This window comes from Panthera onca, chromosome F2 (assembly GCF_046562875.1).
Source record: "Panthera onca isolate mPanOnc1 chromosome F2, mPanOnc1 haplotype 2, whole genome shotgun sequence".
In the NCBI taxonomy this organism is placed as follows: Eukaryota; Metazoa; Chordata; class Mammalia; order Carnivora; family Felidae; genus Panthera; species Panthera onca.
The window spans coordinates 30777560-30797187 of record NC_138356.1 but is presented as its reverse complement, the minus strand read 5'-3'; the positions used below and the strand labels follow the sequence as shown (position 1 = coordinate 30797187).

The window sequence follows — 19628 nt, the reverse complement described above, 5'->3', positions numbered from 1 at the left end:
GAGTAGCCGACTTCAGCTCATGTCATGATCTCAAGGCTTGTGAGTTCGAGCCTTATGTCAGGCTCTGTGCCGACAGCTCAGAGCCTGGAGCCTGCTTCAGATTCTGTGTCTCCGCCTCTCTCTGTCCCTCCCCCACCTCCTCCCCCCCCAGAAATAAACATTAAAAAATTTAAAAAATAATAAAATAAATTCTATTTTTGCATATCTCCATTTCTATTTAAAAATAAATCTAACTATTTAAATATCTACGATGCAGGGGCAATTCTTATTGGCTTAAACTTATTTATTAAAGGAATAAGTATCGAAGCATTGGATGAATGAGTGTGTATTTGCTTAAAAAATATCCACCTCCAAATATGTAAAAGAAAAATAGGGGCGCGTGTGTGGCTCAGTTGGTTAAGCATCCGACTTCAGCTCAGGTCATGATCTCGCAGTTCATGAGTTCAAGCCCCGCATCGGGCTCTGTGCTGACAGCTTAGAGCCTGGAGCCTGCTTCTGTGTCTCCCTCTCCCTCTGCTCCTCCCCTGCTCATGCTCTGTCTCTCTCTCTCTCCTTCAAAAATAAATAAAAACATTAAAAAAGTTTTAAAGAAAAATACTGTGTTCACTTGTATAACTCTGCATAGGTCATCTTTTTTTATGCATTGTCATTTGATCCTTACAAAAATCTAGTAATATAAGAGTAAAAGGAGTATTGTGGACATAAAAACACCATTATCATCATTTTACACATGAAGAAACTGAGGGAGGGAAAAGTAATTTGAAATTAGTAGAATGCCTAACTTCATATATAAATGATTTTCATAATAACTCTGACTACTCCAGTGAAATGACTTTTGTGAAGGATGCTTAATACCTCCAAATTACCAAATCCATTAGTCAAGTCTATGTCTTTATCTTACTAAAATATTTGACAACACTGAACACATCTCCCTTCTGAAATATTTTCTTCATTTAGTTTCTTTAATGCTAAATTACCTAATTTTCGTCCCGACTTTGGCCTGCTCCTTCTTGGTCTCTTTTTGCTGGATGTATCTCCTATTCCTGACTTTAAAATTATGGAGTAGCTCAGATCCTTCTCTTCTCTTTCTGTAATTTCCCTTTACATGAGTCCTACTGTTTTAAACATCATCTAAATGTTGGTGATGCCCAGGTTTATACTGTAGCACCTGCCCTGAATCCCAGGAGCTCAGGAATCAGACATTTACTACTTATAGTACCTCTCCATGAATATTTTACACTCAAAACTTAACTTATCTAAAACAAATATATTTAATTTCTGACCCCAATTCTAATGCAATCTCCTCTCCCAATCTTCTCACGTCTAAAATGGTTCTCATCATCCAGTCTATATCTGAAATAGATTAATTTTTCCTAACCTCACAGAAACAATCCTTTGGAAAATCTTGCCTGCTCAAACTGCAAAGTGTATCTTCAGTCTATAACTTCTTCTTTCCACAGCTGCCTCTCAAGTTCAAGTTTCACTATTTCTTACTTGAACTACCAAAATAACTTTTTAAGTGGTGTCCCAGCTTCTATTTTTGCTTTCCCACATTCCATTTCCTACAAAACAGCTAAAATAATTATTATAAAACATACATAAATTATATCACTTTTCTGTTTAAAACCTTAAAGACACCCCATTATTGACAGAATAAAACTGAGCTCAGTATCATGGCCAAAGCCCCCACATAATCAGTTTCTCGTTTACCTTCCTGATCACTTTGGCACAATATTCCTCTTCATTTACAACATTCCAACCATAGTGGACATGTTTCTCTGTTCCTTGATCTTGTCAAGAATCTTCCCACCTCAGACCACTTTTTTATAGTGTTCCCCAGCCTGGAATGCTATCCTATCACATTTTCAAATGGTTAGGGCCCTCTCATCTTTCAAGTCTTTGTTCAAGTATATACCCAGGGGTGCCTGGGCAACTCAGTCAGTTAAACATCTGGCACCTGATTTCAGCTCAGATCATGATCTTGCAGTGCAATTCGTGAGATGGAGCCCCACCATGTTGGGCTTTGTGCTGTGACAGAGCCTGCTTGGGATTCTCTCTCTGTCTCTCCCTGCCCCTCCCCCACTCACTCATGTGCTTTCTCTCTAAATAAATAAATAAACAAAATAAATAAATAAATACATAAACATTTAAAACAAATACACACACAAACACACACATACCCAGGACCTACTAAGAGCTCAAATAATGTGACCGAATCAGTGGAACGAATGAAATGTCATCCCCTGAGAGAGACCTTCCCTGAGTATCTGAAGTGTGCTCATCTAAGTACCCATCTCAGTCACTCTCTAGCATACCATGTTTTATTTTTCTCATAGAACTGATCTCTCTCTCGAGTTATTTATTTTTGCACCTCCTGTTGATTAGCTGGGTATGCCACCAGAACAACGAGTCATGAGAACAGGAATCTTACCTTTCTTACACTCCCCTGAATCTCATGCCTAGAACAGTGACTAGCTTAGAGTAAGATCGGAATGACAGACATTCTGATGAATGAATAAAAAGCGAATGAATAAATGAGTGGTCTCCATTTTACACATGAAGAAAATGAGACTTGGAGAAAGTAAATAAGTTTTCTAAGATCATCAAGGTCATATGAACTAGTGGTCCAACAAAAATTCCAAGCTGTAACTGACTCAAATTCCTTTCTTTTTTCAATATGCCATGGTAGGTGGCAATTTGAGATCCAGACAAGTTGTATAGCATCATTTCTCCCTGCTTCTTCACATTAAGTTTAAGTTCTGGAAATAATATAAAAGGCAATCAGAGAAAAACTCTGGAAGGTGAGGGGCGCCCAGGTGGTTCAGTCAGTTAAGCGTCTGACTTTGGCTCAGGTCATGATCTCACGGTTCACAGGTTCAAGCCATGCCTCGGGCTCTGTGCTAATGGCTTGGAGCCTGGAGCCTGCTTTAGATTCTGTGTCTCCCTCTCTCTTTGCCTCTCTCCCTCCCCTGCTGGCAATGCTGGCATGCTCTATCTTTAAAACAAACAAACAAACAAACAAACAAACCTCTGGAAGGTGAAAGAGGAAGGCAAACTGGTTGCAATCTCAGGACTAGAAAAAGAATTCAAGAGGAGGGCAATTTACATGCACTCTCTTCCCAACCTAGCAATAGGAGACAGCCAAGAGAGGCTCTTTTCTTCTGCCAATGAAATGGGAGTCCTTCTGATAATACCAGCCAGTTGTAAGGGGGGGTGGACAGGGAATCTCACTAACAAAAAGCTGCCAAGGGAAGTGCTCTACTTCCTTGCACAACCTAAGACGCTTACCAAGAGACACAGTGCAGCTAAGCAACACTGGCAAGAGGGATCCTGCCACAACCCCACCTGGCCCAGGAATCCTAAGTCCCTATGGGCTGAGACTCTCCCACCACCACCCAGAGACATCTGCTTCCCAACCTTGGGAAATGGCTTTTGCCTCACTTAGGCAGCACCGACAAGGACCAATAACAACCACATCAGTTCCTAATAAACCAAATGGACCAAAATAACACTGCAAATACTCTGAAAATTAAACTACAGCCCAAAACTATAAGCCAGGACCTAGGTACTAAACATCAGGTATCAGTTTGTTAAATATAAGATTCAAATAATATCCAGACTCTCCTCTCATAATAGATGGAATGTCCAGGATTATATAAGAAAGATCACTCCTCATGCCAAGGATAAAGAAATAACAACTTGCATGAGAAAGAACAATCAACTGATGTTGACAAGATGGTTCAGGTAATGAAATTACTGAAAAGGATTTTAAGGCAGTCATTATAAAAATGCTTCAATAATAAATGACAAATTGTCTTCAAACAAATGGAAAAAATAGACAATTTCAGAAAAGAAATGGAAATAATAAAAATTAACTAAATGGAAATCATAGAACTGAAAAATGTCATAGGAAAAATAAACCTGATGGATGTTCCCAATAGTAGCGGAGATAACAGAGAACTGAATCAGTGAACTTAAGGAAAGATCAATAGAATTTACTCAGTATAAAAAAAGAGAGAGAGAGAGAGAGAAAATCACCTGGAAAAAAAATTAACAGAGACTGTAGGTATATAACAAAAAGTTCCAACATTCATGTCATCAGAGCCCCAGAAGGCAAGGAGAATGAGAGTGGGACTGAAAAGGTTATTCACAGAAATAATGAGTGAAAGCATCCCAAATTTAGCAAAAGACACAAACCTACAGATCCAAGAAACTAAGTGAACTGTAAAAACCCTGGGGCACCTGGATGACTCAGTAGGTTAAGCATCGGAATCTTGATCTCGGCTCAGATCATGATCTCACAGTTCATGATTTCAGACCACAAGTCTGGCTCTGCACTGACAGCACTGAGCCTGCTTGGGATTCTGTCTCTCCCTTTCTCTGCCCCTCCCTTGCTTGCATGTGTGTGCATGTGTGTGTACATGTCCTCTCTCTCTCCCTCTCTTTCAAATAAACTTAAAAAAAACACAAAGAAATCCTTGGCAAGACCCATCATAATTAAGTTTCTGAAAATTAACACAAAATGAAAACCTTGAGGGCAGTCAGAGAAGTGATGCATTACTTACAGGAGAATACTCAAACTAATGACAATGGTCTCTCTCATATGAAACTCTACAGATCAGAAGGAAGTAGCTAAATTTCAATATTATGCTTTCTCTACAACAAATAGGAAGAATCATTAGCTATCACTGGATATACAGATAAATGTCTGGTGCTACTCACCTAGAAGCAAATTAGATCAAGCTGCAAAATGTGAGAAACAGCTCTGTGCAAATCAATGCCTGAAGTTCCACTGGAGGCATTTCTTTGAGGAGTCTCCTGGGTCTTCTCTAAGTGAATTTCTTATTTAATACATAGCCTACATAATAAATCCTAAGAAGGCTTTCTAAATTTCAGAAAATCTATCCAAACATTTTCACTATATGCAGTAGGCATCAGAGAGAAACTTAATTTTATTTGTATAGATCAGTCAGGATAGCAATGCTAGCTTGGTGTTTCATGCATTTCACAGATGCACGCTCAATTTCCTATGTCATACTAAAATCCTAAGTTTAGTCTCACCATGCACTGCCTCTGAAAAGGGATAGTCATGCTAGAAATGTACACAGTATTTCTTTTTGTGGATACATATCAAATAGAGTTTTCAGACTTCCTTATAAGATTAGAAACCGCAATGAAAGGCTGCTCGGTATTTAAATGATAGGGAGCTACTATTAAAGACTATGGGGGGAAATGGGATTGCTAATTGTAGCTTCTTTAAAAGTAACTGCCATTATGTGGCCTTGGCATTCATTTTATTTAAAATATGCTTGTTTTATATATACAAAACTCTTTTGATATGATTATTAGGCAGTTAATAAGTCTTTTGAGAACTAAAGACAGTCTTTTAAATGTCCAGGATATTCCAGCTTTGCCCCTGATAGTATATCCTCAATGAAATGTAACTCGAAAATGGATTTTCTTATCATCCATGAAAAAGTATAAACTTAATCTAGTTTCAATTTCTTTATCTCAATACCCTTTTAATTGGCACTTTGCCTCACCTAATGAAAAAACACCCTCTCTACAATCACAACTATTAGAATCTTATTTTGGCCTTGTCAAGACTAACTGACAGCAAGTTGAAGCTTAAACACTGATAGTTGAAAATCTTCTAATCCAAAAGCCAGTAAAAATCTTCAGTATCCTGACTGAATATATATCTATTATTCTTTATACCTTACTTCAAGAGGATTTAAAATGACAGATAACAAGATTCAAGACAGCCTTAATGCACTTTAATTCTAGCTTGAAAAGTCTTAGGTACTGTGATTTTTTTTCCCTCTAAAATATATTTAAATGTAGAAAAGGAGCTAAAGGTAAGTTATACAGACTTCTTAAAGCATACCATTTACTGCCCTTTAAAAAATAATTCAATTTGTCCACCATCCATGGAAAAAAAAAAATGTATAAGCCCAAAGCTACGACTGAGCATATCAAAATTCCAGACCTCAAAGAATATATACTCAAAATATGGAGCATATCCACTGGGATATAGCTGATTAGAACTCTCCATTAGCAGCAAAAGCAAAGTAAATCCACAAACAAGTGAGCCTACAACCTTCTTAAACACCCAATCCTATTTTGTTAAAGAGCATAAAATCATGATGCTGGTAGTGAAATCAGAGTTCTGCTGGTAGAGAATATATTAAATAGCACATAACTCACCTAAATGATACAATACCATAGTTCTATTACAAACCACAGTATATACAAGGGTGGGAAAATGCTTACGCTCTTTTGCTAAGAAAAAACAAAATATGAAACAGTACTTTTAGCAGCATCCAGATTTTTAATATATCTCTTATGCTCATTCATTGCTTTGTATTAACACGATTCAAGTAAACATACATATAAACCTGGAGTGTGAGTCACAGCAGAGTTTTCATCAGTTTATCCAAATGACCAGTGGTCACATTTTGCTGAGTTCATCATAGTATATTTTGCCTCTAGTGATGACTTTCGTTTAGTATACTCAAAAGACAGAATTTACAAGGGACATCACCAAGAAGGATGAATGTCCTTTGATGGATGAATGGATTTTGAAATGTGGTTTATATGTACACCCACACACACACACACACACACACACACACACACACACACATACACCGGAGTATTATTCAGCCATAAAAAAGAAGGAAACTCTGCTGTATCTGACAATGTGGACAGACCTTGAGGGCATTACAAAGTGAAACAAGTAGAAGGAATAGGAGACCACAGCCTCTATTCCCCCAACAAAGATCAAGAATTAAACAGCTATCCATGAACAAGACTATCTCTGCAAAAGTTCTAGAGACCACTTAAGAAATATTGGCAACACACTGGAACAAAACATGTGAGAATAACCACACAAAGAGCAAAGGAAGACAGCTGCCTTTTGCCTGTACCATCCCATCTCCCTCGCCAGTACTGCTCAGCACCAAGATGGAACTCCTGAGCTAGAAAAATTCCCTCCTGGGAAAGGAGGAGAAGAGAGAGCGTCTAGCTTCCCCAGCCTTTCAGGGCACTGCATGAAAATCCCTCTTCTGTTTCACTCACCCAGAGACCTACAAAGCTGAGTTACATAGAAATGACCAAGAACAAGGAAGACAAACCAGGGCTATCAATAGCAACCACACCGCTGGAGAAACTGGGCTTCCCATTGGCCTGCTATGGAGACAAACCCAGCTGCTTTTGCCAGTGAAGAAGGCAATGGATGGCACAGCAGCCGCCCCTGGCCTCCACTGCCCTGTGAGCAGAGCAAGACCCAGCGGCCACAGCACTGCACACGGCCAGCCAGGTGCACTGTTGGTGGGAATGTAAACTGGTGCAGCCACTAGGAAAAACAGTATGGAAGTTCCTCAGAAAATTAAAACTAGAACTACCATATGATCCAGACCCCCATTCTGGGTATATATCTGAAGATGATGAAATCACTACCTCAAAGCATTATCTGGATTCCCATGTTCAGCGCAGCATTATTCACAATAGACAAGACATGGAAACAACTTAAGTGTCCTCTGATGGGTGAATGGATTTTAATGAATTTTAAAATGTGATACACACACACACACACACACACACACACACACACACAGTGGAATATTATTCAGCTATAAAAAAGGAAATCCTGCCATCCTCAAGGATGGACCTTGATGTATTATGATAAGTGAACTAAGTCAAACAGAGAAAGAAAAATACTGCATGACCGCACTTATATGCGGATTCTAAAAACATCAATTTCATCCAAACAGTAGAATGGTGGTTGCCAGGAGCTGCAGGGTGAGGGAAATAAAGAAATGTTGCTCACATGGTACTAACATTCACTTAAGGGATGAATAAGGTGTGGGGATCTAATGTACAGCCCGGTAACTACGGTTAACAATACTGTATGATAGACCTGAAAGTTGCTATGAGAGTAAAGCTTTAATGTTCTCATCATAACAACAACAACAACAACAACAACAAAATGGTAATTATGTGATGCAAATGATGTATTAACCAATCTTATTGTAATAAATATTTCATATAATACACATGTTTCAAATCATTGCATTATATACCTTATGCTTACATAAAGTTATGCCAATTATGTCTCAATAGAGCTGAGGGGAAAAAGGAAGACACATAACCTGGCCAGGTTGGAAGAACATGTTGGTGATGTTGTTGTGAGCTGTGAGTTGATAAACTAGAGAAACGTTTGTTCTTAAGAAGTAAATTCAAATGGCCACCACAGTTCAAGACAGGCTTATCTTCAAATAGATGTTATAAAAATCTTCAGAGTCCTCCATCATTTCAGATAAAATCTACTAAACTGGGCATGAGTGACAACCTTGATTTAGTGGCATCTAAATCATAAGAATTAAGTCCTATGGTAATGGCCAGAATATAGCTGAGGAAGGTCTGAACTCATATATATTTGAGGAACTGTGCTCTTATTACATACAGATCCTCTGCCATGTACATTCATAATCTCTAATGCTTCATTCACAAATTAGAAACTTGAGGTCACAAAATCTATGTATATTTCCCACTGCTCAAAGGTGTTGAAGGGCAGAGCTTAAATGTTTCAATATCAACTCTTCACTACACAAGACTGATTATGAGATCACATATCAAAATGCCTGAGAGAGTTATAAAGGAAGAATGGGTATGTGACAGGTCATTGCCAGGCACCTACATCTGGGTAAACAGCATCACCAATCTGCCTGCTGCTCAAGATGTACATTCTTTATGCTACTCTTTCCCTCAATAGCTTTATCAATCTATCAGCAAATCTTGTCTAGTCTACCTTGAAATCACATTTCAAACCCCATACTTTACTCTGTGTCCACTAACCATCACTCCGGTCCAAGGCATAACCATCTCTTGCTTGGCCAATGCAACAGACCCCTAACTGGGCATCCTAAAATTATTCTAGTACATTCTTTGCATAGCAGTCAAAAAATAGAAATTAAATAAAATAACACCACTCCTTACCTACAAACTTACTTGGGTTTACAAGTAATACTTGCAAAAACCTTCACAGTTTAGACCCTGCTTTTATCATTTCCGTGTCCTCTCACCTATTATAATACTAATCTCCTGACAACACTGACCTTTTTTTGATTCATCAAATGACCAAGCTCATCCTCAGACTTAGGGTCTTTGCACTGAACTGTTCCCTTTTCTCACAATTTTCTTCCTTCCCCCCATCTTTGCATAGCTGCCTTCTGGTCAATCAATTGCACGCTTAAATGTTACCTTTTCAGAGAGACATTTCCTAACCTCCTAAGACCCAGTGACCCGACAGACACTGTCTATCATATCTTCCTATTAAATATCTCTTTGTAACACTTATCATTATTTTATTAGTAGTATTTATTTATTATTTCCTTGTTAATTATTCATCATTCTCTCTCTTCCCATCAGTATGAATCTAATCGAGACGAGCAAAGACCTGTCCTCTTTTGTTTACCTCTCTCATCAGAACAGACTGATATAAATGCCCCCCAAATAATTGTTGACTTAATCAATGATCCTCGTTAGTTTTTAGCAGCAGATCCTTCTTTTCTTCTCATCCTACAATCTCCTATAAATATGCAAAATTCAGAGGTAGTTTTGGCTTCTAGTGTTCTATCACAATATCTCCTATTGTCAGAGTTAGCCAAGTGACAATAGACTCATTCTTGTTACCACTTTATTATTTTCTGTTCTATATATGTTCAGGAAATCCATTTGACTCTTGTTAAGGAAAAGCCATCTGTAGTCACTGAAGATCAAAGTAGATAGAGCCAATGATTTAAGTTCAGAAATTAATAAACAGTAACTCAAAAGAGTAATGGCATTTTGAATGTGGCAAGCAGACATATGGTAAAACAGTTCTAGGGACAACACATGCTAACAGCACAGCAACACTGTGTTCATGGCTCAAAATAAATTAGCAAACAGAATGAATAGCAGGCTAAATGCAAAATAATGAAGGAGAGGAGAGAGGAAAAGGAAGAGAAGAAGGGAAAAGATATTACAAAAACTCAACTATAAACAAAAAAAAAAAATCATGAGCAGTTGGTACTTGTACAAGTATCATAATGTCTGTTCCAATGGTTTCCAAATCAGAACTACCTAGGAAATACACAGTCTAAGGTCCAAGCCACTCATATTCATATCTCAAAAGCTTAGAGTGGAGCCCTAGAATTTTTTTTAAGTTTATTTATTTATTTTGAGAGAGAGGGAGGGAGGGAGGGACAGACAGAGAATGTGGGGGAGGGGCAGAAAAAGGAGACAGAGAATCCCAAGCAGGCTCTGTGCTGTGAGTGCAGAGCCCAACACAGGGCTTGATCTCACAACTGTGAGATCATGACCTGAGGAGAAATCAAGAGTAGTATGCTTAACTGAATAAGCCACGCAGGCACCCCTAGAATCTATATTTTTGACAAATGTCCCATGTTATTCTGAGTTTGAAAAGCTCTGATTTTGTTCCACAACTTGCATCTTGCAGAGAAAGCAAAGAGCCACAAAAATTCTTGATGCCCTATCCAATAAACACTGAATATTAAGTACCCATGGATTGTTTTAGATACTGAAAGATCTCTTTAAAAGAATTTTAAATACTTCAAAAAACAGATGAGTGAAATGGGTTGGTAGTGCAATTAATACAGAAAGCTGAATATACTCTATAGACATATTTCCCAAGGAGCATTTTACTGTTTGAAAGCACCTCACATCAAGCAAGTGCCACTTCATAACTTAAATGTTTGTTTCTTCTACTTGGGTTCTAGGTAGTTAATGGAGTAAACAAAACTCATAGTGCTCAGTTATGGAACTATTGTAGAAATTAAGTAAGAAATGACTATATCTTAAATTCATGGGAGTGCTATGTGAGGTCATAGAGGTTGAGTCTAGAGGCGCCTGGGTGGCTGCTTTGGCTGAATGTCCAACTCTTGATTACGGCTCAGATCATGACCCCAGAGTCATGTGATCAAGCCCCACGTTGGGCTCTGTGCTGAGCACGGAGCCTGCTTACAATTCTTCCTCTCTCTCTCCCTCTGCCCCTCTCCCTCACTTTGCCCCTCTCCCTCTCTTGCTGTCTCTAAAATAAAATTTAAAAAAAGATTGAGCACAGCATAACTCTAGAGAGCTACAGTCACAGAGATTGCAGCATGAATGGTTCACTTGAATTGACACAAGGAAACAAACCTGTAGGCTAAAATGGAGAGAGGAAGGGAGAGCCTGAGCCAGAGAGGTAAAGAGCTGAGACTGAGATATATTTAGGATATAAAATGCATATGATTTACATATACAAGTGAATCATGAGCTCATGTGAAGTTGCAGTTACATAGCTGCCATTTCTAATATTGTATGTTCCTAGGATTAGATTCTCTACCTTTACACTTAAATTTCTCTATTATCCTTTACACAAACCATATCCTACATACTTGACCCAGATAGTGGGAAAAAAAGGCAAGAAAACTTCAACTTATTAAAAGGATTTATGGCCTTTTTTGAATAAATGTTCTTCTACACATTTTCCAGTGATTCCTGTAGAAATAAAGATATTCTACCAACTTCACTTCTAAAATAGCTCAAAAAGGAGAAAGCTTTTAGTAATCAACTAATAAATCATGGAGTAGGCAGTATAAAATAATTATTTCCAAAAAAACCTTTTTAAAGACTTTTTCAAAAAAGTAGTATTTGCTGTTTCATTTCTGCTGAATTCCAAATCACCATTAAGTATTTTCTACTTAACTTGATTTGACAAAAAAAAGAAACTACTGATATAAATAGCAGTGTCCTTTAAAAAAAAAATACTTGAGAATCTATTATCGGTATTCAGAAAGTCAGAAAAGCAAGGAAAAACATTGTTGCACTGAAGCATCACCTAAATTAATTTTGTTTATGGTCTCTCTGCTAACGTAGACCAGCTAAGAGAAGCTCCAAATTTAGTATACACAATATAGTCTTCACAGTCCCTAATTTAGTATCTCTAGGAAAAACAACAATCAGTTTTGCATGCATTGATTTTTTTTTCCACCAGACTCTCATGTAGTTTACTGTTCATGACTTAATTATCCATAGTTCTATAACTTTAATAAAAGCTTACTCAATTAAGGAAGTTTAAATTTATTCCAAATCATCTTGCAACTCTTGCAAAAAAGAGTTTACCAGAAAAAAGCTAACAAGGCAAAGGTTGTCCTGTAAGAAGAATTTTTAGTTGTTAATTTAAAATTTTTAAAAGGCAAATTAAAGGTCATTTGTAAAATAGATGACAAGAAAAAATTTTGATGCTTGTAAGAATGAGCAAGTGTTATAAACTACTAGTTAAGGAGGGGCGCCTCGGTGGCTCAGTCAGTTAAGCATCCAACTTCAGCTCAGGTCACTGATCTCACAGCTCATGAGTTCAAGCCCTGCTGGGCCCTGCTCCATGTCGGGCTCCATGTCGGGCTCCATGTCAGGCTCCATGTCGGGCTCCATGTCAGGCTCTGTGCTGACAGCTCAGAGGCTGGAGCCTCCTTCAGATTCTGTGTCTCCCTCTCTCTCTGCCCCTCCCCTGCTCGCTCTCTCTCTCTCTCTCAAAAATAAATAAACATTAAAAAATACAAATAAACACAAAAGAACTAATTAAGGAAACATTCTTATGAAAGAATGAATTAAATCCTTATGGCCTTATGCCAACAACTACACGCTCGAAGAGAGGCCCTATTATATGTTTGGCAGTATTATCATACATCCAGTCAGTCAACAAGAAAACTGAGTCAGAGGTCACTCAAAAGAACATTGACTAGACTCTGGACCAAGATGGTGACATAAGAGGATCCCGAACTTCCCTCTTCCCATTACACATCAAATGTACAAGCTACACATGAAGCAGTTATCTCTAAGAGAAATCCAGAAACTAGCTGAGGGATGGGAGTCACAGGGGGCAAAAAAGAAAACATGCATATTGAAATGAGTTAGAAAGGCTGACACAAGCTCTTGCCATAAACCCCACCCCCAGCACAGCCACATACAATTGGGATGGAAGCCCAACTCCCAGATTCTCCCTGAGGAGAGAAGAGTCTGGACTGCACATCTAGTGCCCCAACACCAGCTGCCCCATCTGAGGGATTAATCCCCCCCCCTCCACCTCTGAAAACCAAAGAGACATTCACAAGTCCCAGTGGACTGCAGCCAACAAGCACTCATTGAGGCTGTCTCCACAGGGCTCGACACAGAGAAAACAGGTAAAAATCCATAACTCTCAGTGTCTCCCTGGAAGACTGCACACTTTACAAGCTGCTGCCTGAAGGTCTGACTTCCAATTAGCAAGCACCATGGCTGACTGCAATACTGGGGGAGCAGATGGGCACATCCTGTCTTCTCCCTACAGCTCACTGTAACAGTAATACCTAGTCGCCAGCATCCCCCTGGAAGTAGCTTGCTCACATATCTAAAGCCCCAACTTTTAGAGCTGCTTTAGGAGAGCATTACGTGTTCCACAGCAAATAAAGGAGCAGTTGCTAAAGTGCAAGCAAGCACTCCCAGTGGCTATTCCCCAAGGGCTCAGTGCAGAGGGAGCAGGCAAAACCCCCCTCCTGGTTTCTCCCTATAAGGGGCTTAACCACACTCTTGTAGATGGCCATCTTTCAACATCTTCACAAGGTCTGCCCTCTCTGTGCGTCTGCATCCTTATCTCCTCTTCTTATAAAGATACTGGTCATGTTGTGGGGCGCCTGTGTGGCTCAGTCAGTTAAGCGTCCAACTTCAGCTCAGGTCATGATCTCTCGGTTTGTGGGTTCGAGCCCTGCGTTGGGCTCTGTGCTGACAGCTAGGAGCCTGGAGCCTGCTTCCGATTGTGTCTCCCTCTGTCTCTGTCCCTCCCCTGCTCATCCTCTGTCTCTCTCTTTCTCTCTCTCTGTCTCTCTTTGTCAAAAATAAATAAACATTAAAAATTTTTTTAAAAAAAGATACTGGTCATGTTGGATCAAGCCTATACCAATGACCTCTGTTTTTTGAAGTTTTCTTAAATTTAAATTCCAGTTAACATACAGTGTAATATTAGCTTCAGGTATACAATTTAGTGATGCAGCACTTACATACATACAACACCTGGTCCTCATCACAAGTGCCCTCCTTAATCCCCATTACCTAGTTCATCTCCTTCTCCCCTCTGGTAACCATCAGTCTGTTCTCTATAGTTAAACATCTGTTGGGGTGCCTGGATAGCTCAGTCGGTTAAGCATCTGACTTCGGCCCAGGTCATGATCTCACAGTTTGTGAGTTTGAGCCCCACATCAGGCTCTCTGCTGTCAGGACAGAGCTCACTTCAGATCTTCTGTCTCTTTCTCTCTGTCCCTTCCCCATTAATGCTCTCTCTAGTTCAAAAATAAATAAACACTTTTTTAAAAAGCCCGTTTCTTACTTTGTCTCTATCATTTTCCCCCTTTGCTCATTTTTTTTGTATCTTAAAAACTACACGAGTGAAATATGGTATTTGTCTCTTTCTGACTGACTCATTTTGTTTAGCATATTACTCTCTAGACCCACCCACATCATTGCAAATGTCAAGATTTCATTTCTTCTTCATCTCTGAGTAATATTCCTGTGTGTGTGTGTGTGTGTGTGTGTGTGTGTGTGTGTACACAACATCTTTATCCATTCATCAGTCAATGAACACTTGGTTGCTTCCATAATTTGTCTATTGGACCCAATGATCTCTTTTAATCTTAATTACCTCTTTAAACACCCCATCTCCAAATACTGTCACATTCTGAGACACCAGGGTTTAGGACTTCAACATATGAATTTGGGAAGGAACACATTTTAGTGAGTAACACCATCTGAAGCCCTCTTCCACATTCCTACTACCAGAGTTCTAGTTGAAAGCCTGTCTCGTGATGTATAACCTGGAATTTCAACCCCAGTCTAATGTGCCTCCCTTATATCTTCCATACTACCCTCATTCTTGCTTTAATTCCCTACCAGGATTTTAAAACAGGATAAAATAGAGCCCTCAGAATAAGATATTTATTGCTGCACATAGTGTAACTCTGAAGAAAGAGTCTACATATGTTTACGAGCAGGTCAAATCCTGGATAAAATAACAATAAAAACAATGGCTTAATAATGGGCCACTTACTATGTGTCAGACATTAAGTGTTTTACAAACATCATTTGATTTAATCATCGTCACAACACCATGAATTAAATATTATTACCCTTATATTACATATGGATAACCCAAGACTTAGAAGAATTAGGTAACTAGCAAATGTAAGCCACTATGAAGTGATGGAGCTCATTTACAAACTCCAAAATATAACTGATATTAGGATTCACTGCCTCCCATCTCCCACTTTTTTCAAGGCCACATTCCCTTCAAGTCTATGTTATTCTCATTCTTTTCCTCTCTCCCATTCAGGACTCAAGAGTTTAATCAATTCACCTTGCAGTGTTGAGTAATTTTGTACCCTTTCCAAGAGTCTTTGAATTTACAAGAAGACAGCTAAAAGAAACAATGATTAATCAATAACAGTGGTATTCAAAGTGTGGGCTAGGAACACATGAGAGTAGATCTTAGATCTACTTAGATCTTTTAAAGTGACCTATGAGGTCAAGATTTATTTTATAACATATCTAAGATATTCATTGATTTTTTTACTGTCATTATTTACTTATTTACTTAGTCTACTTAGACTACTTAGACATTAAGTAGACATCAAGATTTATTTTATAACATATCTAAGATATTCATTGATTTTTTTACTGTCATTATTTTACAAGTGTATAGTGGAGTTTTCCAGAAGCTACATGATAGTTACTATCTCAACAAATGAATGCAGAAGCAGATAAGAAAATCTAGCTGTCTTCTATGAAGATAGGCATTGATAAGATTTGCAAAAATGAGGCAGGAGAGGAGGCCATTCTTCTCAGAATTTTTTTTTAATTTTGGAAAATGGAATTCTTTTTTATGGAAATATTATTTATGTTAACATATGATGGTCTTATATTTTAAATTTGTTCTAAATTTTAATACAGCAATATCAATAAATTTAACTCACAAAAACAAGAACTTTCCAGGGTGCCCAGTCATTTTTAAAAGTATGACAATGTCCTGAGACAAAAAAGTTTGAGAATCACTGAACTACACACATCATTCAGTAATGATGAAGTCCCTGTTAGTGGCTCTAGGTCAGTAAAGAAAACATTTTGGAGGAGGTGACATTTCTAGCAGCTTGAGTCTTTTCCACAACAGGAACACCTGCTCAAGCTAAGTTTGTTTTCAAGTTCTCATCACTCTTTCAAGATCTTAAAAAAAAAAAAAAAATAGTGTAGTCTACTGAAATTATACCCAACCCTGATGTTCAGGGGCTAAAAACTCATTTGTTTTTAAATCTAACATTTTTAGGGTACCTACCCGAATCAAATTTTTAATACAATCAATATTTGGCAGCGCTAGGACATAAACCTAATTTTTCTTATTCCAACTCAAGTGCTCTTTCCCCTACATTGCCACAAAATAATGTTTTAAAGCAATCAATTTAAGCACACCCAGGAAGGAACATCACACCCATTGTGCCAGTGTATTCTCTATCTTTTCACAAACACACACACACACACACACACACACACACACACACACTTCCCTACTAATAGAAATGGACAGAAATTTTTATTTTCTGAAATAAAAAGAAAAATCACTGTTTTGACCTCTACATTCTCGTAGCAAAATAGTCAATTAAAACAATGACAAAAAGTTTCTTGTTTCATTTCCACTGATAATAGCATTATTGAACTACTGAGCCATTACCCTGCACTCACTGTTCTTGGTGTTTTTCATTCAGTGTCTCAATCTTTACAATAACCTGTGAGTTAAGTATTATAATCCCCATTTTACAAATGAGCAGATGCTTTGATAGAGTAAATAACTTGGCACAGATCACATGGCTATTCCACTGCAGAGCTGGGGTTCATACCCTAATTTCTCTATGTATAATGCCTATTCTCCTTCATAATTTTTCTTATTAATAATTCTCTATATGATACATGGATAAAATTACTTGCAGGCTGTTACATGGTTTGATAGCCCAAAGTAAGGATGGTGGCTGGAGATTGTGCACAAAGACATGGAGAAAATCAAGTTTTCTTCCTATTATCTACTAGCAGACTTTTTCTCTTAAGACGGTTTTAGTTCCTACTGTGTTATGGTTCTTCAAAAGTTTAAACAATAGGTCGAAGCAAACGAAATTATTGGTAGCGGTATTTATTCACCCAGCTATTCTGAGTTCAGTGAAAAATAATAGATTGACTCTCCTTTTTTAATGTTAACTGAAGCACTAGAGAGACCTCATGCAATTTAGAGAGTATGGAAAGAAATATGGACAGTGGCAAGTACGGTTAATTGAACATTTTATAGAACATTGAGAGAGTTCAGGGAAAGTGCGTTTCCCATTTTTTATCTTCCCATGTTTAATGAAAATCCACCTATTATGACTGCATAGAAAAAGAAGAAATAAAAGGGAATTATCATTTTTATTTCTACTTAGTAGCTCATCCAAGCATTTGAGTTTGTTGGGGCCAGAGGCAAAACATGTGGAGAGTCAGCTGAAAGACAGGAGAGAAAGCAAAGACAGCTGCCTTCAATCTCCCTCACACAAACTAAAACCTTCCTTTGCCTGGCTTCCCAGTTTAGCCTTTAAAGTATATTTTGAAATAGGCAAAGATTTCCCTTCAGTTCCCAGGGCTCCTGTTTAATGCTTTATTTCTCTTCTGTCTTTCCAGTTAGGTGCCCCACTCCATTCTCCCTAGAGTATGTACTGCCCAAATGAACTAAAAATGTACCTGATCAGCTTTGGTGGAATACGGCGTCGGATGGCACTTACATTTCATTGACAATAAAAATCGATAGGTTAGAATGAAGCCCTAGGATAAAATTTCAGAGAAGGTGATTATTAATTAGCAGCTGGGTTTTTTGAAAAGCAAGTACAGTCACAGTTACTACCTTTTTAACCTAATCATTACATCTTCAAATCAAATTTTCAGTAGCAAATTGTGTATAAATCTTATCAGTGATTTCATTTTATGCATATTCACTTTCTGATAATTAGGTAACTCTTCCATGAAACATTTTAGAGGACATTTTATTTAACTTTGTGTAGCTTATACATATTAGACCTTAAATGCATATTAGTAAGGAAAAAGAAAAAGAGAGGAAGAATCCAAGGGAGGAAGAGAGAAACACTGAACTTTTAACAAGAAAAAACACTTTCAAGGGATTTCTCCATTAAAACATACTGAGATCCACCATCCTTCACCTCAGGAACCCCAGGTCCTAAAAAGAATAACAAAAGTAAAAACCTGATAGGCAGAACTCCTATTGGCCAGAATACTTTTCTGAATGTCAGACCACAATGCAGGGGCATACGGATAGAATCTTGGAAAAAGCATATTTTATTGATAGAACTCTGCTCACCAACACGCACGAAATGTTGAACATAAAAGGAATCTCAGGAGCATCCTGTCCAATCCTCAAACTTACCACTCAAGGAAGAAAGGAAGGGAGGGGCGGGGGGAGGGGAGGCAGGAAGGGTACTGATGTTCACAATGGTAAGGACTTGTTCAAGAACAGATAGCTAGGGTAATACTGAAACAACTCTATAGTCTCCATTTTATTCTCAGTCCAGAATTTTTTTTCCCCATAGCTTCACTAGGATTTACCCTGCTTCAGTGATTTGGGCTTAAGCCCACTCATTTTCTAGATACACTCTCTGGAGAAGTTTGGCTGTCCTCACATCCATATGTTCTCTTACGACCTCCCCCCCCACCGCCCTTTTCTTAAGTTTATTTACTTGAGAGAGAGAGAGGCAGAAGAGAGGGAGAGAGAGAATCCCAAACAGGCTCTGCAGTGTCAGCATGGAGCTGACCGCAGGGCTCGAACTCCGAACCATGAGATCATGAACAGAGCTGAAATAAAGAGTGGAATACTTAACCAACTGAGCCACCCAAGGACCCCTACCTTTTTTTTTTTTTCTTAACCAAACAAGGCATCCACATCTCTATGATATTTGATTTCCAAGAAGAAATAAAAATGTCAACACCACATGTCTTGGCCATTCTGCTTCTTCTCAGCTCCATTCTCAGCCTTTTTATTGCTCTGTTCTGCATACCGAGATAACTAATCCCCTAAATCACCTAGACACCCTTGCCAACTGACTTCTACCTGGGTTTGGCTAGTGGAAGGAAAAAGTAAAAGATTAGAGAATGAGAGGAACACAGAAACAATGTTGTTTCCACAAAGTCCTCCTGCCCACAGCCCAGAGTGGCATCTATAACTACCTCTCCCAACGGCTCCAGCTCACTCAGAACAGCTCATCTCTTCTTAGACACAGAATAGTCCTCACCACAGATCTGGCTCCTACCTAATACATGGGTTTAAGAGCTCTGGTAACACATCTGTATAGAATGATTTCACAAAGTTGGAATAACTCTGACTTTGCCTTAATATCTTATACAATTTGGCAGTAGCTCAATATACCTACTGTTTGACAAATTACAAGCCAGACAACTGTACACATATATGTGCCAACTTTAAGATGATATGTGTAAATCAAGACTATTCAGTAAGCTTGATCACCAATTGATTTGTCTTA

The 19628-nt window shown here is 38.4% G+C and overlaps 1 long non-coding RNA gene across 7 annotated transcripts in view; it reads right to left on the bottom strand.

The window, feature by feature from the left end:
• The window catches only part of LOC132664239 (uncharacterized), a 307601-nt gene that overhangs the window by 141312 nt on the left and 146661 nt on the right, over positions 1-19628 (bottom strand). For all 7 annotated transcript variants that reach the window (XR_009603535.3, XR_013553569.2, XR_014136545.1 and 4 more), the window contains one exon: positions 17821-17901. This is a non-coding gene — a long non-coding RNA (uncharacterized LOC132664239). The remainder of the gene's footprint in view (positions 1-17820; positions 17902-19628) is intronic.